The sequence below is a fragment of the Coptis chinensis genome, chromosome 6, assembly GCF_015680905.1.
Source record: "Coptis chinensis isolate HL-2020 chromosome 6, ASM1568090v1, whole genome shotgun sequence".
Taxonomy (NCBI): domain Eukaryota; kingdom Viridiplantae; phylum Streptophyta; class Magnoliopsida; order Ranunculales; family Ranunculaceae; genus Coptis; species Coptis chinensis.
In genome coordinates, this window is record NC_141461.1 from 17549541 (window position 1) to 17575342 (window position 25802).

General features: G+C 35.7%; 2 long non-coding RNA genes and 1 pseudogene across 3 annotated transcripts; 2 read left to right on the forward strand and 1 right to left on the reverse strand.

The window, feature by feature from the left end:
- Nucleotides 1-244: 244 nt before the first annotated feature.
- Nucleotides 245-1120, forward strand: LOC147491860 (uncharacterized). The gene is made up of 2 exons (XR_015199162.1): nt 245-835; nt 910-1120. It is a non-coding gene; the product is annotated as an uncharacterized LOC147491860 (long non-coding RNA).
- Nucleotides 1121-1778: 658 nt separating this feature from the next.
- LOC147491861 (uncharacterized) lies at nt 1779-4817 on the forward strand. 2 transcript variants are annotated; one of them, XR_015199164.1, is made up of 2 exons: nt 1779-2187; nt 4406-4817. It is a non-coding gene; the product is annotated as an uncharacterized LOC147491861 (long non-coding RNA). The 2 variants fall into 2 exon arrangements; XR_015199163.1 differs by having other exon boundaries at nt 1779-1903.
- Nucleotides 4818-24031: 19214 nt separating this feature from the next.
- Nucleotides 24032-25003, reverse strand: LOC147491862 (large ribosomal subunit protein uL18z pseudogene; annotated as a pseudogene).
- Between the last annotated feature and the right edge of the window lie 799 nt (nt 25004-25802).

Genomic DNA, 25802 nt, shown 5'->3' on the forward strand with positions numbered 1-25802 from the left:
CAAATGTAATAACCGATTTTGCGCCTAAAAGCGTGAGACGGGGAAATTTTCGATGATATTTTACTTGATGTAATTAGTTTGTGACTTGGTGGGGTTAGATTTCATTTTTCCTACTTTCAAAATAAATAACAATTTTTTTTTTTGCCTAGATAATTTTCTTCTTTCTTTCTTTTGTTAAAGCTTAAGGCCCCGCTTTGAGAGCTCGCCGAGGGCCTCTCAAATCTCAGGGCCGGCCCTGTGTGTAGGATAGGTTCCTTGACTTGAGCTATTCTTCTTTCAAGCATTGGTAACTGACAAAGTATCTTCTTGTTCAGACCCTGTGCAACTCTTTTTGATAGAACGCTTTTGTTGGAAGTTGGAACACAACAACTCTCAAGGACTTGAGGTTTACACTCTTGCTAAACAGTATAGAAGATGGACACGTATATCAACAGCAGGTTTTTGTTAGTTGAAATATATCCGTATTATACAAAAAAAAAAACCGAAATTTATTACAAAAGACATCTGATATATCGTCTAATCCGACATTGTGAGCCTAAATCACTTATCCCACGGTCCATAATCATAAAAAAATCGAAGTCTTTAACTAGCTCAGGCGCTCAGCCCACCCGCATATCAATCAATAAAAATCAATAGAGAAAAAGAAGGGAGATGGCAAGTAATGCGGCGGTACCATTCTGGAGAGCAGCAGGGATGACGTACATAAGTTACTCAAACATATGTGCGTCACTGGTTCGTAACTGTCTCAAAGAGCCTCATAAGTCTGAGGCCATCAATCGTGAAAAGGTCCATTTCTCTGTTTCCAAATGGTCCGATGGTGTCGCTGAAAAACCCAGTATGTTTCTTTCTCTCAATAGTCAATTCACATCTACCAATCTTTAACTCATAACTTCTTTTGCTGCTTTTCAGCCCTCCGTTCAGATGATACATCTGAAAAATGAAGCCAATTCTCATGGTGCAAAGGAGGAGTCTTTTACTTGGTTAATAGCTTCATTTTCTTTGGGAGATGACAAGTTCATTGTAATAATGTCATTACTTTTACTTTTCAGCTAATTTCACTATGTTGCCATAGGAAAATCTTTTCATTTCATTTTGCTTAATTAAGACTTGAATTTTCTTATGTTTGCACATATACTTACATTCACAAGTTGTGATGGTGTATGAATGGTGGCACTTTAATAGCTGCCTCACTATCGTTTTGACTGTTGCACCAAATAAGCGTCATGTTGGTATCAGACTATCCTACTTAGTGCATAAGCTTCCACTATTTAAAGTGTATATGCCTCCATTGCGTATTCTCAAGTGAGATCAAAACGTCAGGGTTACAGGGTATGAACGATTAAATTGAACCCAGGCACCTAGCATCATTGATTAGTAGCGTTTGGGTGACCATGTTAATAGAGTTCCTAATGATGATATTCAAGAAATCCAGAGGGCCAACATATTTATCATGTCTCTGTATGTTTTAGACTAGTAGTTGTGGTGATCGTACAATCACGGTCATTCAACCTCTAATCTATGGATCCTAAATAGAGTATCTGGGTCCACTCTTTTGTGTAAAAAAAAAAGGAGTAGGTGAGAGGGTTGGGTTTAGTGAAGAAGTCTTGCTCGCTCATGGCCACCTTGGAAAACTCGAAATGGTTGAAAGTGACGATCACTTTAGCAGCTGCAGCTATTTCAGTTTTTTTTTTTTTTTTTTTTTTTCCTCGAAATTTCTTCAGCTCATATGGTTATGTAGCACTAAAATAAAATAATGTATATATTGGTGGAAATCATTGCAGTTTATGTTTACAAGAAGAAATCGAAAGAGTTGGAATTAAAGGTGAAGGATCTGGAGATATCTCTTAAGGCTTCTATTGCTAAATGTACTGCTGAAAGGAAAGGTAGAACTAGAGCCCAGCAGGTATATTTGCTTGTTTTTTCAATTTTCATTATTATGAGAATGATAGAGGTGGGGATTGTCAGGTTAATGTATGTACCCCAAAGTTGAAATTGTTCAAGTTTGTAGGTCCGTGTTTTGCGCATGTTTGGTTGGTGAATACTCCTTGTTTAGTTAGTGCTGACCTTGATGTGTATCAAATTAAGTATTATGGGATTGATAAAGATCTTTATCTTGAACTTTTGGTGAGAATTATGACTGGGATGGCATATCTCAAAGCTGTAACTATGTCCGGTTCACTTCTAAAGGTACACGATTTGACCATAGTCTTTTGTTTTTAACATTTACTTGAATATTTGGCTTAGGCACTTAATTATGAGATCAAATTAGTTAGGTGGAATGCTGGACTTTTTGACCACTGCATGAAGTAGGACTTGCCTTTTGCTCAACCTGTAATTGAGATTAGTGTTTTCTAAGGAGTTAATCGAGCGTGCTTCTATGGGATATTCTGAAGTCTTAGTCTCAATATCCTCAACTGGAAGGTCATCAGCATTAAACTTAAGTCAGTTGTACAAGATAAGAATGATTATTAGAGGTAGGAAGTGGGTCTTCTTCGTTGTTGGTCCAATCATTATCCAAACTTATAGTATCCGCCTTGTATGTGGCTTCCCCTTAATCTGTACAATATGAGCTAACATGAGGCCTAAACCCGTATTGCAAATGATTAATTGAATGAGAAAAATTATAACTCTACTTATGTATTAATAAAGAATAATCAAGTGAGCGGAGCGAACGTTCTGGGCTGAGGGGGATTCCTCATCTCTTTGTCCCTCTCCCTCTCTATGCCCTCTCAATCTCTCCCCCTCCCCTCTCCCCTCTCCCCTCCTCCCTCTCCACTCACGCCCCCACTGCATAGCAGTATACTAGTTAGATTACCCTGAGCTGCGAAATCCTCACCCAAAAAGATAGTGTGGCAGAAGATTTAGAAATGTTTGTGGAATATTTAGTATAACTAGATGGTATGACATACATACAAAAGATGTTCACTTTTGGACATGTATGTTTCTGCTTTGAATTGGACGTGCTTTGAATTAGATGATTAAAATGTTGGTAGTTTGATTGAATTTAGTGGAGATTGTCAGGCTTTTTTTGTTTTATTTTCGATGAACTATCAGTCTTCAATTATATGAATATATTTACCATTTTTCTGTAACATGTCCTTCACGTTTCTATATCCGTATCTACCTTTTTAAAAAATGTCGGTCTTTGTCGGGTCATATCCTTGTCATGCCAGTGTTCGTGCTTCACACTCAAAGGAGGGCGTGGCATATCTTGTAGCTTTTGCTGTCTTTTTTGTCTTTTCATTTTTATTTATTTTTTTTATATTTGTCTTTTCATTTGACTCTTTGAAAGAGCATGGCAAATTTCTCATCGTTTTTTTTCATTGTTGGTATATACTTCAGCTTCACAAAGGTGAACCCTTGACTTACTATAAAATATCACATCCTCACAAAAGCAAGCCCATGACTTTATTATGAAATACTACATCCTCTGAATCCGCCTCTTTGGATGCACTGTGTGTCAACTTTGAACTATCTAATGAAGAATGGAAGAGAAGTTTGGCAACATTGGGGTTCAAGGTTTCATTAATTTAGCCTCTAAAATTATAGCATGAAGTTCATGTCCGTGCATGATCTTTTACTATATGCACTCCATAGCATCTTATTTATATTTGTGGATTTTTGTTGCTTCTTCTCCACCTGTGTTTTGTCTTGCTATTAGTCTATGTTTGAAAAGGCATTTTTGGTATCTAAATCAGTTATGTCAAATTAGGTGAGGCGTAAGCTTCAAGATTTTCCCTAAAAATATGTATTGGGGGATAGTGGTGTGCAAGAAACCTGAAAAAGCGAAAGGAAAAACTAACCGAGCCGAACCGGGTAGTTTCAGTCAGGATTCCCTTAGTAGTCGGTTTTGAAAATTTGAATACTGCATTGCTTTTTTTGTCTTAATTTTTATGGTTTGTATCAAAGCTATGCAATACTACTTAAATGTAGAGAAAGTTAACATTTTGTCCTATATCTAAATGCATAGTATGTAATTTCTACTTAATGTTGGCACATCCAATTAGTGATTTAGCACATAGAAAGCACAATCTCACCATTTGTTTTTTCCTTCAACTGATTTGAAATGGCCGAATTATGCGGATAATATGTTTTATGATCTTCACATGGTCACTCCTGGTTGATTGTTCTTGACTAGCAGAAAATGTCAACTACTTTAACCTGGTTATGCTACTACAGTGTGTCAGTACAGCAGTACTACTAGTTTGAGTCTCAGTTGTGGACTTGTGGCTTCTAGTTACTTCATGTCTCTTTTCATGTCTAAATATAAGTGATTGCACCATTGATGTTTTTTTTCTATTTCAAATTTGATTTATCTACTTGGTTAGTAAGTTTTATATTATCTCTTCACTTCTTTAAATTTTAATAAGCAATTATGACTTAATTTTTCTGTTATGAAATGCAGGTGAGGCGGGTGGTGCAGGGTGTTGATAGCGTGGAAAACAAGAATTGCCGTTTATCTGCAGGAGTACTAACAAGTAGTTTCTTAGTCTACTAGTCGTCATTACTAGTTGTCCCTGCTTTTTTGTTGATCAGTGACACTATTTTTGGTCGGATATATTTTGGCAATGGTTTGAAACTTGGAAGAAAATGTCAACAGTAGATTTGGATCCATTGGTGGTAATAGGAACTATAAAATGACTGATTGATTCTCTATTAAGTCATTTGGAGTCATTTTTTTGAAATGAACCGTATGTATCTATTTTAACTCATGGTTTAGTGGTATATTTCCATGTATAGATGATTTTACAGAAGATTTTTGTATTGGTGGGTGAGTCTTAAAACTATAGATATATGGCTCATTGTTTAAAATTCAATTCACTGTGTTGTTTAGTCCTTGAGACACAACTTATATTTACTGTTTTTCATTTGATTCAGCACTATTTATGTCATTACTGTTACTGAAACTGTTACATGCATACCTCCGACAAGTCCTTTGTTTTTGAGCGCAAGAGCTAATGGTTGGAAGAGGTTTGGTACTGATTTCTCTGATTTATTTCTAATTATTTTACGTCATAACAGTCCAACAGCTATTCCATCCCCATTGTCAATCGAGGCATTGATACTAGTAGTAGTGATTTTGAATTGATACTAGGGCGGGATTATTGATCATTGGCTATGCTAGTGATACTCCCTCTTATCGATCGCATTCAAGACACCAACAAGCATGTTTGCCAACATACCATTGGTAAGTAAAATGTGTTTCCAGGTCTTGTGGGCAAGCAAGTAGGTAAAAGAAGCAGGTTTGGGTTTTGGGTTTAATCTCCTTGCTATAAAAACCGGTCTATTAAAAACTTTCCGTATGCGAACAAATTCACAAAACCCCCAGTTTTTAGAAAAATATCACAAAGATGGAAATACTCCTGTACTATCTTCTTCTTTCCTCCCTTTTCAACTAGAGAATTCTAGTTTTTTTCTGCTTGTATAGAAATCACTTGAACATAATACGAAATGAAATAAGATTAACATCATATTATGATAAAATATCATGATAAAATTAAATGAGGAAAGTAGTAGATGTGACATGGAAGGTTGTAGATCTGGTTTTTTTATTACGTTTTCGAGATTAAAAACAATTTGAAGATGATATCATTTGAAAAAAATTGTTCCAATCATAATTTCGAGATGCAAAAATAAAAAATTGACTTCCACATATCTATGAAAAACCAATTTTGCATAGCAAAATAACTTTACAGAAAAATCACCATGTAAAATAAATTTTCATAGAAACACAGTGTGTAAAAATAAATTTGCATAGTAGTTACTATGTAAATATAAGTTTTCATAGCTCCAGTGACTATGTAAACTAGCAAGATGCACGTGCAATGCACGCGATGTTAAAAAGAAATTGGCGTGCAATTATTTACTATGTCTGCAATTGTGTTTTGAGGTGCAGATTAGTAACTTTTCTTCTATTGTGGTTCAAATGTACACATTAGGCGTAGTTGGTATACTACAATGTGAATCTAACAATTGGATGAATATACTAATTGAACTGAAAATACGTATATAGATATTGGCAAGAAATGATAACTTGCTCACGTATTGTCTACTGAATCAATATGACGTTTAAAAATAAAACAAAATAAGCAATAATAATATCTTGGAAAAAACAGCAAGAAAAGTGAAGAGATGTAATGACACGATCACAACGCACAATAGAAATATAAGATCTCACATGAGGTATAGGTCACGTTGATTGTTATTAAATATAAGAAGAACTGGTGTTTTTGTATATCAAAATGTTTGGGCACCATCGGTCCTTCTTAAAACATCTTTGCGGTAGCATCAATTCAAGGTGGCTTCCATACATGAACCACTATTTGGTTACTTTGATGTACAGTTGACGTTTGGTGGTGAACGTCTACCAGGAGCATTAATTCCATTTAGTAGCCATGAGTAGCCAAGATTGAAGGCTCACTTACGGAATCCCACTTCTTGACCCTGTCACCGAATAGTTTGGAACAAAAGTCAGCAAAGTCGCAAAATCACCCCTGAAACAACAGGTAGAAATTCATTAATCAACAAATAATTGAATCTATATTACGGTATGCTTCCATGTGTTTTCTGCGTATAGTATGTTTAAGGTGCGTTAGAGGCTAACAATGTTGGCTCTAAGCTACTTTTTCAGTTATTGCAAGATATTCTTTCTGAGGTTTTAGAAACATAATGTCCTATGAAATTAAGAGGGGCCACAGCTACTTTTGAATCCCTTTAATAATTCTTGGCTGCCTTCGAGGTTATATTTCTAACGTAAAGTCAATTGCTTTGTTTATGTTATCCAGTTGTAATGCTATTAAATTGGTAGTAGAAGCGACCATATCCGTTCAGAGAAATGTGTATGTTTGAAAGTTCAGACGGTAGATGCATTTGTTCCATAGCAGATGTTCTTATTGGTTCTTATTGTTGTTCATTTAAATTAATGCATAAAAAGTTAAAGTTAGATACAACAGGGATGAAACAAACTAAATCAAAAAGAAATATAACTTACCGACATTGCTTCAAAGATCAATGTCACTGGTCCTAGAAACCCATGAAAAATCGAATTAATTTAATCCATCACCTAACCGAAAATAAGTAGATGAACGTCATTCATAGCCTCCAAACTATCAAGGGGAAAAAACAGGCCAAACAACGAATCAATGACCCTATGAATAATTTGATTAAACAGCACAGGGAAAAAATTAAAATCAAAAGCGCTAAAACAAATCAGGAAAAAAGAAATTGGTTTGGTGATGCTACAGGGGTTGCTGAATCTGTTGCTCAAGTTATGTAAGGTGCATCTACAATCGCTAATACTCTTCTTTTACTGTTCTTTTGCATCATTTAGTTTTGACATTTAGAGAATCGGAGGTGGTCTGACAGCTATATTAATGAAGTTGCAACCTCGACGCCACATAATATGTTGAGCTTGTTACTAACAAAAATAAGTTGTAGGACTCTATCATTTTCCCTTTATCAATGGTGAGAAGCATAGTATGTAGTAGCGGGAGAGCACGAATTGAATGGTTGTGGAACTAAGACCGAATCGGTAGATGCATTTGTTCCATAGCAGATGTTCTTATTGGTTCTTATTGTTGTTCATTTAAATTAATGCATAAAAAGTTAAAGTTAGATACAACAGGGATGAAACAAACTAAATCAAAAAGAAATATAACTTATTCGACATTGCTCAAAGATCAATGTCACCGGGTCCTAGAAACCCATGAAAAATCGACCACTAATCCATCACCTAACCGAAAAAATAAGTAGATGAACGTCATTCATAGCCTCCAAACTATCAAGGGGAAAAAAAGGCCAAACAACTAATCAATGACCCTATGAATAATTTGATTAAACAAAGACAGGAGGGAAAAATTAAAATCAAAAGCTAAAACAAATCAGGAAAAAGAAATTGGTTTGGTGATGCTCTGGGGGTTCTTGAATCATTTGCTCAAGTTATGTAAGGTGCATCTACAATCGCTAATACTCTTCTTTTACTGTTCTTTTGCATCATTTAGCTCTGACATTTAGAGAATCGGAGGTGGTCTGACAGCTATATTAATGAAGTTGCAACCTCGACGCCACATAATATGTTGAGCTTGTTACTAACAAAAATAAGTTGTAGGACTCTATCATTTTCCCTTTATCAATGGTGAGAAGCATAGTATGTAGTAGCGGGAGAGCACGAATTGAATGGTTGTGGAACTAAGACCGAATTGTGTTTGACCATGTCGGAGCCAAATATGTAGCTAGCCAATCCATGCGGGACTCAACTTGAACAATAGTCTAGGAATCTACACGAACAATCTAAAAACCAATTGAATTCTCCTACGGCAGATCAGATAGACTCCTAGATGGAGTTCAAAATGAGAAAAAATGACGTTTAATTTATTGCCACTATCCTTACTTGCCAGTTATATTCTTCTTGCAATTGAAATCGTTTATACTCCATGCTTGTAAGTTTCATCTGCCAAAGAGTTCATAGCAGAAGGGGCATGAAGAAATTTCAACACAGATTATCTTTCATAAAATTTATTTTCTATTAAGTGAGAACTACAACTTGATATTCTCTTATTTATTCGAAAGCATTTCATAATTACTCGATTCCTACACGCTTGACCAAAGCATTTGAGTTGTTTATAGGAAAAAGATGCTATGGCTCTTGCAGTGTCGCAATATTCCTACCCATTTCTTTAGATCAGACTAATTCCACAACCACCGTAGGATATTTGGTAGCTTTATTGACTCTGTAGTATCTACAACTTCAAATATTTTTTCTAAGGTTTTGTTTATGTACTGCTTTAGGCTTCCAAATATTAAACTTTTCATTAGGTTTTCCCATGTAAATCTGCAACAGTGTAGATTAACCTTATTTATTTTATTTGCAAAAGTTAAACTTACATTTTTGTTTCATTTGGCTCCTAAGACTATGTAGTGTGTATTCATGGTTACTGATCATTTTTGTGTAATCGTAAAAGCATTTTCTCCAATTTATTATCCATGCTTGTGAGTGTTTCTTACAAAAATTCACTTAGCAAGGAGCATGGAGAAAATTTTGGAAATGACATTTCTACTCGGTGCATTTCCGCAATGTCATTACCGTCTAACATTGACACACCAGCAAAGTGTATTGCAATAACTTATGGTATTGTTATCAAATGTATAAGGTCCCCATGACCCATATGCATTTCAAATTTCGGTGGGAAAGCCGAAAGCATAATGCAATGTCGGTTTAGAGGACTAAATAGAGCATGGTTTTACTCCAGGTTGAGATGACTGTAAAACTAAAGTAGAAACAAAAAATCGACTGGCAGAAGAGCAATAACATAGAACGGTGAGTACTGGCAAGTGGAACTTATTAAATGCAAATTAAATTGATATGTTTAAGACCATAAGATGGAAAGGCTATCACAACTGCAATCAGAACTTGGTTATTTATCTATAAATCAATGGAGTTTCCTTGTCCCATGGTAAGTTCTTATTATAGCAAGGGAGACACGGCATTCAGTGGGAAGAAAAGAAAATACGAATTTGGGCCTAAGACTAGACGATCAGGTATCTACTCTCTAGGAGTCTAGGTACATTCTCAATGCAATGAAGACTAAGTGTTAAGAGTCATTGTCTAACACTTGGCCGCATTGGGGCTCAAATACGGGGTAAATGACTATTCGAATTCCCACACACCCGTTATCATAATGCTTGATTTCATCTTTGAATACCACCAAGTCTCATCAGCTAATACTATGCTGAATTTTATAGTACGCAGACTGTAAAGTTAATGGAAGTACTGCTCCATATTTTTTGTGAAGATATGGATGGCCCGGACTTTATGAATGGCAGCCATAAATTCATAAAAGCAGTAAATAATAAAAATATAATGTAGTGTGTAATTGTGAATCATGTAACAATTACTTTGCGTGTATATTGAATCCAAAATTTGTAAAAATCAAACCACTCAAATTAACAAATATACTTTAAACACATAATCTAATAAATCCCTAAAACACCCAACTGACATATAGAACGACAAAAAATGGAGTATCCCACATAACAATCACGCAAAAAATCTCAACTCTCACATCAAAGTTAACATAAAAAAAATATGGCGGAGAAATAATGGTTACCTTAAGATTCGGAAGCAAGAGCCCTGACAACACCCCTATGACCGTGAGGCCCAGTAATCAATTATATAGTATTAGTTATCTTCTCAACCCTTTGAGAAATTTCACAGACTCACCTGATCCCGAATCTTATATTAGAGTGAGGAAATCAAATCCTTGCAGGAAGACAAAATTCGTAGCCAAAACACAATGAGGATCCTAAGTTAGTTTCCTCATGTTTCGCCCAGAACAAATTACTTCATCCACAAGTAGCAACTGGGAAGCAATAATGAGGGGCTGCAAAATAAACCAAAATAGTTATTACACATTCATAGTAGTATGGTACATACACATAGTTGTAAAATTCCGTTTATATGTTTCACAAACCTAGAGTTAATAAGTTGGCGCTTCACGTAATAGTTGTCAAAGATTCCCTCCATTTCGGGATTCAGTGGTATGTAGTCGGAATTTCATAAGAAAATGCATTGTACAGTTGCAACAATGAAGTCTCCACATAATTTCTTCTCAACAGTAAAATTATAAATGCTATTATATCCTCCAATGAAGCATGCTAAGCATCAACAACTCAAAACATCTTTTGTATTGACAAAGTTATTGATCAAATAAGAACATTAATAGGCACGAATAAAACTGAAACAATGGGTAAGAACTAAATTACAAAATGAACAAATGGATACTAATAAAAATGAAAGATAAAATTTGAGTGGTACCTGTTAATGGATCGTAGTAACCCAAGACTTCAAGATGTTTGCCATCTGCGACAAGTACTATCAAGAACCATAACTCTGTAAAACGGTCTGTTCCTACATCCCAACCTTGCTAATCTTATCTTAACTGCCATTTCAATAAGCTTCAGTTTTTGCTACTTCAATGATAGTGAAAGGATCGGCAGTAGAGAGACAATCAGGGATATTTGTTTGTTTGTTTGTTTGTTTGTTTGTTTGTTTGTTTGGTTTTTTTTCCAGTTTTAGTTTTTCTAAGAGAGAGCAAATGATGGGAGATTTGGGAGAGAGAAATTGGCGCATAAGAAGAAGATGAAAAAAGAAAAGAGACGGCTGGTTTTCTCGTATTTAATTTCGGTATAAATGGTAATTATTTGGGCAATCAATGATGGGTAAGTGGCGAACAATTGAATAGGTGTGTATAGTTGATTTCCGACTTGAATTTACACATACGCCCTTAAATTACTATATAATCTTGAGGATATAGATGGTAGTAAATTATGAAATGACTAAGTAGTCATTCTCAAAGGCATTGAATAATTGATTTTAATATTTTATTAAGGGCATTTCATGGTAGAAAAAAGGTTGGTCTAATTTAAAGGTCCATGTTAATTATGGTATACTATACTAATAGAGATATAATATATATATATGACTATGTAAAAATACATTTACATATATTCTGTCAAGTGTCGGGAAATTTTCAATTCCAAAAGTTACTATGTAAATTTAAGTTTTCATAGCTTCAATGACTGTAAATATAGTTTTACATACTAGATTTTGGACCTGGGCATACGCCCAGGATCTTTAAGATATTTGCTTGAAAAAAGCTTCATTTTTTGTGCACAAATTTTGAAATATTTTGGAAATCAATTGGTAAAGGTATGTTAAACCAATTAATTATGATAAAACATCATAACATTGCAGACTTAATATTGATTTCTTGGCATCCATAGCAAAAAAAAAACTCCTATGAGCTGCTCTTAGTACATTGTACACCACTACTATCTAACGTATCGTCTGACAATCAATTTTTCATTTCCATTTGCTCCGTTCGATCCCGCTTCATCAATTAAATTTCTTTAACTTTTTCTAATCCAAAAACTATTATACAAAAATATTGTTGCAAAAGGAATTCTACGTGACATGGATAATATTTTTTTACTGGGAACAGATATATGGAGTATGGACATATTATTTAGACACTGCACCTACGTAAATACCTTGCCCAAAAGAGGAAGTTTCACAATAAGTTGAGAGTTTATTTAGATGATATTCATGATAGGGTTATATACTAAAAACATTACTTTTGTATTAACTCTAATTCTTCATATTTTGAATGAGAATCATATGGGCAAATGTTATGCATATTATATATATATATTATTAGTTATATGCATGCGTCTAATACTTTATGTTGTAGATGATATGGTGTGTGGTGACATACAGAAGATTATATCATCAGTACCTTATAATGTATAAGTAAACGTTCACAACCTAGATGGATTTGGACAAACCATTGGTACGGTTGTAGTATAATCTGGTATTAGTCTATCTTGACTACAAGATTACATTAGTACACTTTGTGTGTATTGAATAGGACCAAGTGAGGTTGTTTATCTTTATACTGACTATATAAGAGAACAAACACCTCTATTATTATGGATGCTTGTCCTCTTAATCCGGATATAATAACAAGCACTTACGTGCATTGTACATTGCTTTAAATCATCAATGAGTGAGATTTATTTGTGAATCAACAAACTCGATGGATTGGGTAATGACATTGTATGTAAGGTGTGCTGTTGATTATAGAAGGAATCTGTGACCCGCAGGAAGTCGGGTTGATGATGTCCCCTTGAGGAGCTCATAAGGATTGTCATGTAAACCCTGCAGGTGGATTTAATCCAACATGACAATGAGGTTGAGTGGTACTACTCAAGGACATAAGAAGTTGATTAATGTAGTTGTTAGTAACTTGACTTAATCAACGGGCATTCGATATTTTAACACGGGGAGATCAACGAGCATATAATATAGAGCCCATAACCGTAATACATGTAATTTGGGATTAGGGCGGTAGTGCAACAATGGCCTTTAGTGGAATAAACCATTAGTTGACGGACTTGGGCCTTGTGTTCTGGGCAAACATGGGAAGCCCAAGAAGCCCAAGCCCGTCAGGAGACCTAACCCTAATTTTTCCTCATGGTCCCTGTTGTAGCCTATATAAAGAAACCCTTTTCTCTTGGCCGAAATGAATAAAGTGATTGCGCAAGAGAGGCCTAGTGAGAAAGAAAAGGTTGGTAGATCATTGCCCACACAACGTCCATTCCAAGGATATGAATACAACCGAAGATCAAGATGTTGCTGATTTGTAGAGCTTGGATTCTCAGAGTTATCACAGCTGATCAAAGGTATGATTCTAACCAAAATCGTTAACACCCCTTATTCCGCTGCGCATGGGTTTTCACGGTTTGTAAATCATTCGATACAACCATAACGGTTCCTACACTTCATACCATGGATTCTAAACTTGCATGTGTTGACGCTAAAAACTATATCATCAAAATAACATATATTCCTTTCCTTGTAGACCTCCACCATCCATTAGAGATACAACAGTAACAGTCCTACTGTAATAGTAGGCCTTGAGTGCTTGATTGTACGCTTAAGAGTAAGATTGTCAGATGCACACCCTGTTGCTGCACTATATAATCTATATGGGATTTTGCAATGCAAGAGTTTCCAAGTTGCCCATTATGCCTTGTAATCTAGGGTGTATTTCCCATGAGATGCTTATTCCACCACGTTTTCATTACTCTCTTCTTGATGGCTTCATGGGCATCAGATAGCTTCATGGGCATCAGCTTTGTTAAAATCTCCTTTAGAGTGCCAAACCCCCTCCCCTCTAGAGGCTTTTGCAAAAAAAAAAAAAAAAAAAAAGATAGATCCATCATGTTGTTGCTGAAGGTGAGCATTTGTTAAAATTGTATTCCGACTCTAGGGACTCTCTCATATTTTTCACCTCAAGGGAAAAGACTTCACTTGTTACAAAATCACAATATAAATTTACAGATAGGGAAAGCAAGGCATTTAACAAATATAGACAGAAGAGATAATGTGACCTAATGGGCTAATAAATGTGAGTACCTTTTAAAAAAAAACATAGACGGGCTGGGTACATGTTAGATTCTACTTGAGGAACACATTATAGATCTTCTAAGAAAAGTATGATCTTAAGTGCTCTCCTCGACATAGTGACAATACTCACTAAAAAAAGCCAAACTGATCTAATACATTGAGTATGTAACGCATATTTGAGTATTAAAAGAATCTTTAATAACACTATCGAGAATCGAACAATCCAAAATCTTAATTTTTCATTTCTTGTTCCCTATTAACATTATTTACTCTAAAAGATTAATTGTATTATTCTTGCTTCTAAGCCCTTAAAACTCCTGCTAGTTATGTCTTCTCGATTGGTGTTGAGCAGACTTGAGCAGTACTCTTTTTATCTGGAAATAATATCATGAACCTACAACATTTCTTATAATTCAAACTATTTATACTAATCTGGTATAATGGCATAAATTTTGTCGAAGGATTTTAGAGACAATGTGTGTTAAGCATATACCACACCTCATATGTAATTCAATAATATACCGAGCTACTATGAGATTCCCAATCCATCCTAACAATGCACCCCCACAATCAGAATCCTTAAATACATTAAAAAAAAAAAACCGGGATGAAAACTTTCTTGAAACAATTACGTGAAATTCACAACGACATGAAACAATTACGTGAAATTCACAAATAAAATCGATAACAAACGACATAAATATAGTTCAATCAATGTAAGACTGTAAGAGTGTGTATGTTCACAGTTCACCTCTCCATATCATCCACCAGGAGTGGAGAGTGGACAACTTTTGAATTTGTATCATTGAGGATTATGAGAAAGTCCTTTCTTTTACAAATTTACCCAAGTAAAATTTGATTATATTGTAAATTGGTATTATATTTGGATGTACATTTAGTTCATCTCATTCTAAAGTTAAAGTCTGGCTCTACTTTTAAGTAGTCCTGTATACATTTTTGTGTGAGTTAGTTATATACTTCTATTGGAACCCAATATGATTATTATATATAAAAAAAAAAAAAAAAAAAAATCGAAACCAGTCACGTTGTAGTAGGAGATTGTAGATAAATTTTTGATCATATAGGCAAATAGAGGAATGCTAGTAGGCACCTTGGACTCTTGGAGCTGGGAATAATTAAGAATGCATGATGCGCATTTTGCATTCAAAGCATACTAAAGTGCATGCTGCTAGCATTGGCCAATGGCCATGGGGAAATAAAATTCTAAACAAAATTTAGTCCAATTGGCTAAGTGTGGTAGAAATGTTAAAAAGGTGCTGCACTGATGCGAAATTGAGTTTGCACTCAAAATTTGTTGTGCTAATCGGCTCACCTTGGAATAAATTTCTGGCTCCGCCACTAATTATAAAGGCAATTACATCATGAGGTATTGGTAAAAAGCCATTGGCACTACCCAGTTAAAATCAAATATTAAGAGAATGAGGCATCGGTGAAAAAAAATATTGTATAGTTGAGCTCATAATCTTGCTTAAGTTTTCCGCTTACCACATTTCGTAACGTTGGCAATGAGGTCATACTTGATGGCATTTTAGTAACATTGAATTGGCAATGGCCAATGACATATATATTTATAGAGGCAATGTTAACATTTTCAGATGAGAGAACAAACTTTCACTAAGAGCAAACTAGCTATCCTCTAGTACAGTCTAGAGAAAAAGAAAGTTAACAATAATGTTTGACTTCTTGATCCCCATATCTGGCATTATTGTGTAGTGCATTGATCAAACCAATTTCCCTAAAACATGTTTTGAGTTTGGAGAAATAGAAACTCTTATGTAACTCTTGATTAATTAATATTAATTCTTAAATTTCTGGAATATATATATGGACATGATTTAATAGGTAAGGTGAATAGATATGGGTTTCCAAATTAAGATGATGGAAACGTAAGCAAGGAAGAAAATAAATGATATGGCTATATCCTCAATGGAGATGGTTAAACGAAGTTAACGAACTCCAAAACTGGTGACTCCAATCTAACGCCATATCTTCACCATCAGATCCCGTCTAATCCAACGAATACAATATACCCGCCACATAACAAAGGTCAATTTGGGTATGTAATAAAAATCTCTTAACAACAACGACAGAAATGGGGCCAAAGGTCAATTTGGATATGTAATAAAAATCTCTTAACAACAACGACAGAAATGGGGTTGGGTTTTCTTTTCTTCCTTTCACTCTTCATCTCCATCCATCTTTCGAAATCTAATCATCAATGTTACGGGCAGGAGTTGTATAGCAGGGTTGTACATATATATGGATGTCGAAAAAATAGTAAGGGACTAAAACACTTATTAGTTATTTCTCATTTGATTCAGACCAGATTGTACTTGCAACGATCAAACTTAAAAAAAAAACTTGCACAAATCAAAGCTCAAAATCAAACACCAAGACATCATCCATAAAGTATTATCAATTTTATGCGAAACACTTGGATTTTCTCACTTCAAAGTTTAGTCCAAAAATTCAGCATTCCCTAAGATCGAGGGTGAGGCCATATCACATAAAAAAAACTTCCAATTTCTTAGGGAACTTCATCACTTTAAAAATTGAAAATTTGATTCAAAGAGAAGCAAAATAAATTTATAAATTTTATGCATATACTGAATTTCGCAAGAGAGAAGGATGAGAGAGAAGCCGTTCGGAGACTGGAGAAACAGTTTTGGAGTTCGTTTAACCATCCTTAAATATATAAACTTTTTGGTCCGACAATAATGGGAATTACTAAAATTTCTCTAAATCGAGAGTGAAACTCTTTCAAATAACCTATTTTTTAGCAATTTTTTTTTTTGGTAAAATATATAGGAAGTAGAAACACACTCAAACTCTCTAAATAGGTTCCATGTGGCATTGTAGGCTATTAAAAAAGACTCTATCTCATATTAGAGTGCCACCTAGGAGGGAAAAATTCTTCCTTTAGATTTCTACTTTAGTATATAGATAGTAGATTTATGACTATGTAAAAATACATTTATATATAGTTTGTCAGGTGTCGGAAAATTTTTAATCCCAAAAGTTACTATGTAAATTTAAGTTTTTATAGCTCTAATGACTATATAAATATAGTTTTACATATATATGATTGTGTAAAAATACATTTACATATATAGTCTGTTAGGTGATGAGAAATTTTGAATCTCAAAAGAGTAAAAAAAGAAATAAAATAAAATGGGAAATAAAAACAGACCAGATTTTATCTCTTTTTTAGAAAACAGGAAGGTTATTTAATGAGACCTAAATAATAGAGAAGTTGTGTATGGATATACTCAACCGAGTTAGAACCAAGGGGTTGAGCACTTGAGCCTCATTTCTTGGTAAAACAAGAGCGAAGGATTATTTGATAAAATGGATGAAATGGGGGGATGCACCCCGATCACGATTTGACTGGGCATCTTATTTTGCTTTATACTAGAAAGCTATTTACAGATGAAGGTTGGACAAACAATTGGAAACTGCTAATTGATTTTTGCTGTTTAGTCATGTAGGATGTCTGGAGCTCTATATGAACATAATATTGCTACTGTGTCAGTTTTAATGGGTGCTCCTAGCTAAGATCTACTGGAAACGCCGCATACAAACGTTTGAAATTTGTTTTTCCTCGATTTTTCCAACGACATTAGGTTAGAGAAGACGTGACTACCGATACTCTCAATGGAAAGTTCTAGACATGTTGAATTTTAACATGCAAACTCTAGGACATCCCAACTATCCAAATGTTGTTTGGACTACGGATTCAGAACTTCGATTCCATCACGAGTACTTTTTCGTCATGTGCTGAAGTGATCACGCACATGAGAACAAGGCGGCCCTTGTTCAATCACTTAGGGTGTGTTTGTTATGATGGAAAGGAAAGGAAATACTATGGAAAGGAAAGGAAAATAAGAGTGGTCCACCTTTTCCATAGTTTTTAAGGCGTTTGTTTACCCATGGAAAGGAAATGGGCTTTTCCATATGGAAACAAATGGAAAAGGTTTTGTGTCTTTAGCTAACCCCTGAAATTTTTGTGGAAAGGAAAGGAAAGGAAATAGATAAATAGGAACTTACTACTAATACACTCCACTCAACAATACAATTATTCCTTTCCATAGCTTTTGCAAACAAACATGATTATTCTTTTCCCTAGTTTTTACTTTCCTTTCCCTAGTTTACCAAACACATACCATTTAAAATTATTTCCTTTCCATTCCATTCCATTCCATTCCATTCCATAGTGGACCACCCATTTTATTTCCTTTCCTTTCCATGAGTTAAAATTTAACAAACACACACTTATTTAACCAGGCAAACCAGCAGTAAGAAGTTTCTCAACTCAACCCATATGCATAAATAAAAGCCTATCCAAGTTGTGGAGAGAATCATGGTTGTTGTATTTAGGATCGTCGTATTTAGGAATGCCAATAATATTGGCTGAGTTGATAGAAACCAAATTGCGTACTCGAAAGAAAAATAATCTTGGCAAGGCACTCATTATTCAGTTAATAAAAGAAAAATGAGGATAGAGAATTTTATTGCCTGCTGAGCGTGCAACAGTATCCTCGACTGACAAGAGGATCGTGTTTTACCAGTGGAATCCAACATAAGAATATAAGATGCTTCAATCAGAATTAAGTACTTGCTAAAATCAGTGACTGCGATAGCAGACACAATTTTAACAGACCTTTTAGCTATTATCAGTTTCTAGCTGGTACACAGACTTCTAAGTTCTAACGTACATGCCTAATAGCATCGTGAATGCATTTCCATTTTTAGTTGTGACACCTCAGCAGTTTTTGTACTTCAAAATTTCTAAAATGAAGGGAAGAACTAGTGCATTTTGGACAAAATTTGATTTTTAATTTTGGACGGGAATAGTTGTTCCGTGCCAAATTACAAAAGCCCAACAGTCCAAAAGCCCAACGGTACAAAATCGAGCCATTTGAAATTTTTTAATAAAAAAAACGAAAAAAATTCTGGACAGCAAAAGTAGTCCCGTCTCACTCATGGACGGGATAAGTTGTCCTATGCGAGTCATTTCTATATTTCTGGGTAATTTGGTTCCGGATTTGACAATTGTTATTATGAAAACGTTGTTATAACAGCGCGTTGGGGACGAAAATTGTCAAATAAATTGTCAACTGTCATATTAGAAATCAAATCTAACTATAACAGTCCCAGAAACAATAAAGAAACCCCGAGCCTAACAATGCAAAGTATCTCAAACTCCAGCCCTTCAAGGGGGAAAATGTTTTCCATTCTAATTATACTAAAGCACTCTAAAGTAATAAATAGGCCAGAGTAATACGTGAAAACCACTACAAGGAAGTTCCATGGCTTGTTCCGCGGATTTAGAGTATATAGACGGTCAGAGGGTAATTGATCAAGAAAGAAAAGAAAAAACTACTAAAATGGGTATCAAACTTTACACTTTTTGACAATATAGGGACCAAACTTTTTTTTCCTGAGAGTTTGGGGATCAAACTGTTGATTTTTGCAATGTAGGAACTTCCGTCAAATTTCTCATACACTGTTTCTAAATTTGTATTAATTTTTTTTTCGAAAAATAAAAAACATACTTACGCATGTCTTTTATTTTTCCAAAAATAAAATAAAAATAAAACTTAATACAAATTAGAAACAGTGTGTGAGAAATTTGATGGAAGTTCCAGCATTGCAAAAATTAAACAGAAAAAAAGTTTGGTCCCTATATTGTCAAAATGTGCAAAGTTTGATACCTTTTTAGTTGTTTTTCGGATAGAAAAAAAACAAAGGATAAAAATCATACCCAATTACAAGAGTAGAAGTAGATTCGCCGCGACTACTAAAAATATGGTTTTTTGCCACGGTCAGTTGTGGTGGCAAAAACCCAAAATTCGTGGCAACATGTGTTTTGCCACGAAAAAACTTTTAGCCTCGCTCGAGGCAAAAAAGGGTGTGAAAAGAAGTTTGTTGCCACGACTTTTGCCACCGCTACAAGAGAGTGAACATTTAGCGCGACCATGTCGTGGCAAAACATTGTTTTTTATTTGAATTAATTTAATTGTCAAAATAAATTAATTTCTTTTTTGTCCGTGCACGACCGCTGCAAAAAGTATTTATTGCCACAAGTCGTGGCAATAAATGTTTCTCCCGCCATTATTTTTTGTTCTTTTTTGCAGCAAATGGCCGTGGCAAGACATTCTTTTGGTTTTTTTTTGCAACAAATGGCCGCGGCAAGACATTATTTTTTTTTTTTTTTTGCAACAAATGGCGGCAAGACATTATTTTGGTTTTTTTTGCAGCAAATGGCGGCGGCAAAACATTACTTTTGGGTTTTTTTTTATAACAAATGGCCGTGGCAAAAAGTGTTGTATATATAATAATAATAATAATAATTTGTGTACTAAAACCACATAGAACTATGAATGAGAATCTAAAGTGAAATTTCATTTCACATGAAAGCTACATAAACCAATTCCAATCACTACCAAAAATAAGAGAAATAACAATCCATCTTTCGAGTATTTCGGTATCACACAAACAAAAGTATCAAACTATCTACACAAAAAATTCTTGTGATGAAAGTCCAAAATCCAACAAGATGCGATAATGCTAATAGTACCATATTCCGCCTATTAGCGCCAAAATCGCAAAAACTATGAAGTTTCGGAGTCAATCATGCATGTACAATAAGCCATCGTTGTGCATTTATTTTCTGAGTAAACAAACAACAAGAAAAGTTTAGAAATAACAAGAAAGACATAAACCGAAGACAATAATTAAAGGTTTATCACTCCAACAGTGCTTAGTCATCTACCAAGCTTAGCATATGCTTCATTAGTGTCGACTCTATAAACCAAAATGTTCACTATAAGTTTTGTAGCTATTTCATACCTAAGATCCGAAAGACCAAGGATGATAGCCACTCCCTGCCCTTTTTTTCTCACCTGCCCAAAAGAAAAGGAACAAGTCAAGACCGATCACTACTTGTAACATATCTAGAATTCTAGATTCTAGACAAAACAGAGTAGATGTAGATGCAATTCCATTATTAGAAACTGAATAATACAGATATATAATATTATAATATAGCAAACACATGGATTATGACGTAGTTGACAATACCCAATAATCGGCCTTAAACCCCATCAGTTATTCTACTTTAAGTAGTTGAAAACAAGATACTACACAAATAATCAACGCAAATGAAACAAGATACTCTTTTTGCATGCGACTTCCGTAAATGAAAAACAAAAAGGTAATTTATACAAAAAAAGATCAAACTTCTTCTTTAGCCAAAACACTTTCAAATCGAAACAAAACTTAGGAGGCTACCCAATCTCATTATCGGTCGGCTGATCGGGGTTATAAAGGTGATCATTTCAGTAAAAGAATATATATTACTTTGCTTCTTTGTATTATTGTAAACTATAATAAAAGTATTGCTCCATCCCCCCTTTCTTAAAACCAAGATCAACCAGACATTGCAAACAATGCCTACTTATTAATCAGTCTACCCAATAACTTCTCAAATTACCAAAAGTTTTTTCAATAAGATAGGTCAATTGATGAACAAAACAATAACCGCACTTCAAAGTAAATCCCTCAAAGTTCAATAGCTCAAAGGAATACCTAGACTAGAGAGAGTGAAAGGGTAGTGTGGTCTTTTCCAATCTTTTAACTACTTATAGTTCGGAAGTACAGCTTGGAGGGAAAGCTGCCACTTTTGGCAAACTTTGACTGATGCTTCCCGGCGAAGATCGCCGTTGACTAAGGATGGAAACGTCTTTGGAGCCAGGTGGAACTCCAAATCTATTACCCCCATCCCCAGCTGATGAGGGGATGACAAATCGGGATGAGGCTCAAATCCAGAACCTTAGCTCCACCGGAATGCAAACATGGAGCTCACTTTTTACTAAGAGTAAGAATTCTAAACTTCAGCCTAACCTTACTAAAAGGTGTATCCTTTGTTTTTCGGATGGAATTGCTGAGGTTCCAAAAAGAAATCATAACTGAAGGAATAGATCTATGGAATGAATACGTAGTAGGCTTCTTTGTGGAAAAGAGGCTGTCGTACCTTTTTGTTAAGGATGCTGTCTAGAAACAATGGAAGTTAACAGGCGATTTTACTATGATGGCAGATAAAAATCTTTTCTACTTTAAATTTGTCAATGATGAGGATAAACAACGTGTTATAGACCATGAACCCCGTTCCTTCTTGGGTAGAATATTTGTTGTGAGACCATGGACTCCATCAATTGACAAATACAGAAATGGGATCAAAGCTCTTCCCATTTGGATTCGAGTGGATCTCCCAAAACATCTGTGGACTAAAAATGGTATAGATTTCATATCTAGCATCATTGGAGAGCCCATATGCATGGATGATGCTACAGCAAGAAGAACCCGAATATCATATGCAAGAATCTGCGTAGTTGTCGACATAGAGTTTAAGTTTCCGTCCTTTTTATTCTGTCAAGATTGGTGAGGGGGATATAGTAGACATTGGGCTAGATTATGAATGGGTTCCTGACTTATGCACTAGTTGCAAGATTTTTGGTCATTCTGATTCAAAATGCATAAAAAACAAAGAAGTGAGTGCACAGAATCCAGTCATACAACCACAGATGGCTAGAACACAGGTTCAGAACAAACCAAGGAAACAACATATGAGATGGACGCCAAAAAAGAATACTCTCCTCACAGCCGGACAAAAGCCGCTTAGGGGATAAAATGGAACAACTGTCACTAATGATGGTCGACCGAGGATACTCCGGTTATTATAACAGAAGAAGTTGGCCAAACACAAGAGAGAACTTACAGAGAAGTGACTGAAGCCCTTGAACCTACAGTTAGAGGTTCACAAGTCGTAGTTCATTCTGAGGTACAAGCTTCAAACAGATTTGTAGTACTCATGCCAGCAGAGGATGAAGGTGTGCAGGAATCTGAAACTGAGATTGAAAAGCAAAATAACATGGAAATAGTTCCATAAGTGGCATCCATTTCAAGAAATGAACAAGAACTGTTACAGGAGGACAAATTTGAGGAGGTTAGAACTGAATTTGAGCCATCAAAAGTGGGTTCTCTGAATACAGAAGGAGAAGAAGGAAATTCTGAAGATTCTAAAGAAAAGAAAGTTTACTCAATCAAGAGAGGAGAAATTCGGCAGGAGGATAGCTACTCGGTAAGTGAAGAGGAATTCGAGAAAGAATATTTTTCAAACCACCTTGATGCTGAAGAAGATTAAGAGGTAGCTGGAATGTTAGAATCTCCACCAATAAATGGTATTAGTGTCAAAACTAAACAGCTAATAGAAACCACTGGCCTCTCTAGTCAGACAGGATGGCATAAGGCCAAGAGGAAGTCTAGAAACAAGGCCAAAGGGGCAGCCAAAGTCAGAAAAGATAATAATGAAGAAAAGGAAGAGAATGCAATAGGAGAGAGTATCAACGCCATTGCAAGTACACAACACATGCGTAAGAGCAACAGAGCTGGTGCAGAAAAAGGGACCAAGAGTGGGTCAGGAATACAACCCCAACTATCTTAATGATTAATTTAGCATGTTGGAACATGAGAGGGTTTAACCAACCCTTCAAACACATTGAGGTAAGGGATTTGATACGCAAGTATGATATAAGTCTGATGGGGTTGATCGAAACAAGAGTGAAGAACAGCAAGATGGATGAAGTCCCACGGGAAACTCTTGACAAGAAACAAAAATGACAAAAATGCATAATGGATCAGGTGAACTATCTCTAATCATCATCTGCTCTGCGGTAGAGAGTTCAACCGCATTCAATCCCTTTTCTTTGGACAGCTCTATCTTGATTCCACTTCAAGTATGGATCCGTTATTTTGCTTTTTCTCTAAGATCTGTTTTGACAAATCGATGCTCCGTGTCGGGCGGAATTGGGTATTGAGACATCGATCACCGAGATTTGTTTCATGCCAGCGCTTAATAAGTCAAATCACTTTCTACCAACAAAAAGGCGGGGTTTGATAAACATAGGTGCTTTCAAACAGCGGTCCATTCAAAGCAAAGAAAGTAGATGTCCCGGGTTGAATAAACTTCTTGCTTCTTCGATCCTACGATCTCACAAGAAGGGAATGCAGCAGCCCGTATTCGCTTTTACTTCCTCCCTGCGGAAGAAGAGCGGGCTTGACAATCAATCGGCTTCGATCCGAAGGTCTCCTCTCATCATATGTCGCCTTCTTCAAGTTGAACCTCTTGTGTGCCTTCGAGCCTCTTTCTCCGATTTCTATCTTTGTTGGATCGGCCACGAATACCAGCATATACCTTTCATGCAGTTCTTCTATCCCATCGCCTTCAATGCCTTTCTTGATGTACTTTCGAGAGAAATGGGTCCGTACTTCTCGGCTCATCCTCTATTAGTGTCATCATATAAGCAGCAACATGGCCACCATAGACATACTTTCGGTGAACCCCTGCATCCAACTGCTTATTCTCTTTCTTAAATCTAGCAAATCTCTTGTCACTGTGAGGAATGTCAAGCCCACCATCCAATGCACCCTTAAGTGCACCAGTTGTTGTTCTAATAAGGCCTACATCAAGCAATGCACGGAAAGGCCTCCTGGAATCAATGAGCTCAATAGAAAAATCTTCCCCAGTTGCCTCAACATTTCCCTCCTACTCCTCATCCATCTCGAGTGTTTTCAGGACACGACGAGCCAAGAGAAGGCCAGTGCAGTAAGCTGCAGAGTAATTGGTGAGACCAACATCAAGCCCATATCGGGGCAGTTCATGGGCATAAGCTGATGTAAGTATCATATCACCAGCAATACTAGTAGATACAATCTGAGTAATTATATCTTTGTTGGTAAACCGCACAACAAAACGATATTTGGGTGTCCCGTACTTGTTCTTGTCCTAGTTGATAAGACGGATACGAGCCCTGTAATCCGTCTTTCCAGCTCTCCTTCTCCTGAACTTGACTTGATAACGCTTAAAGTAAGCCCTCGACTTTGTGGGTTTGATGAACACCATGGTTGGGTTTTCGGATATGCTCTTTCTTCTGCTGCCGAGAAGAGAATGAGAGTGAGAGAAAACCAATACAAGTTGAGTGTAGGAACACCCAGCGTCCCCAATTTCTTATAATTTGATCGAATAAAAGCGAGAACCATGGCAAATGATCGATATGTGTGGCACAGGGAATATCTAGAAGTCAAAGACTCTACGACAAGAGTTTTACAAGACCAGTTTTGTTCCCCGATATGCCCACCAGATCCCTCGCATTCTTCGATGTTATTGAAATTGGGTCATCATTTTCTTCATGAAGAAAGCCAGCAAGTAGCTTAAACGAGACTGCGATAGCAGTTCAAGCACAACCCTGCTCTAGCACCTCTTCCCAATTGAGTAGGAGTACTGAAACTTCAATCCAGAAAAATGGGTTTATTGAGGCTCAGCAACATCTCACTAGCCATCCAAGATTAAACTCAAGTTTCGGAAGTGAAATATCCTACAGAAATGGTTTCTTACATGGATCACGGTTAGAATCTAACGCAATGCAGGATCGATCATCCTACTACTAAAACGTGACAACCTCGTTTTCACATTTCTGAACAAAGACACCAGAGTAGACAATATTATCTCAAAAGTCAAAACATAGACAGCACTCAAAAGGCACCAAGAGTCAAAACAAGAAGCACACAGTTGAATACAATCAAGCTTAGGAAATTAAAGGTCTATTATTCAGAACAACACTTCCATAGTTCCCTTCTTGTCTCATAATAATCTATCAAAATGAACAGAAAAAAGGTCAATCAACATTTAAAATGATTTGGGTATCTTTTCTTTTAATCCTAATATATATTCAACAACTCCGATAGTTCAAGTTTG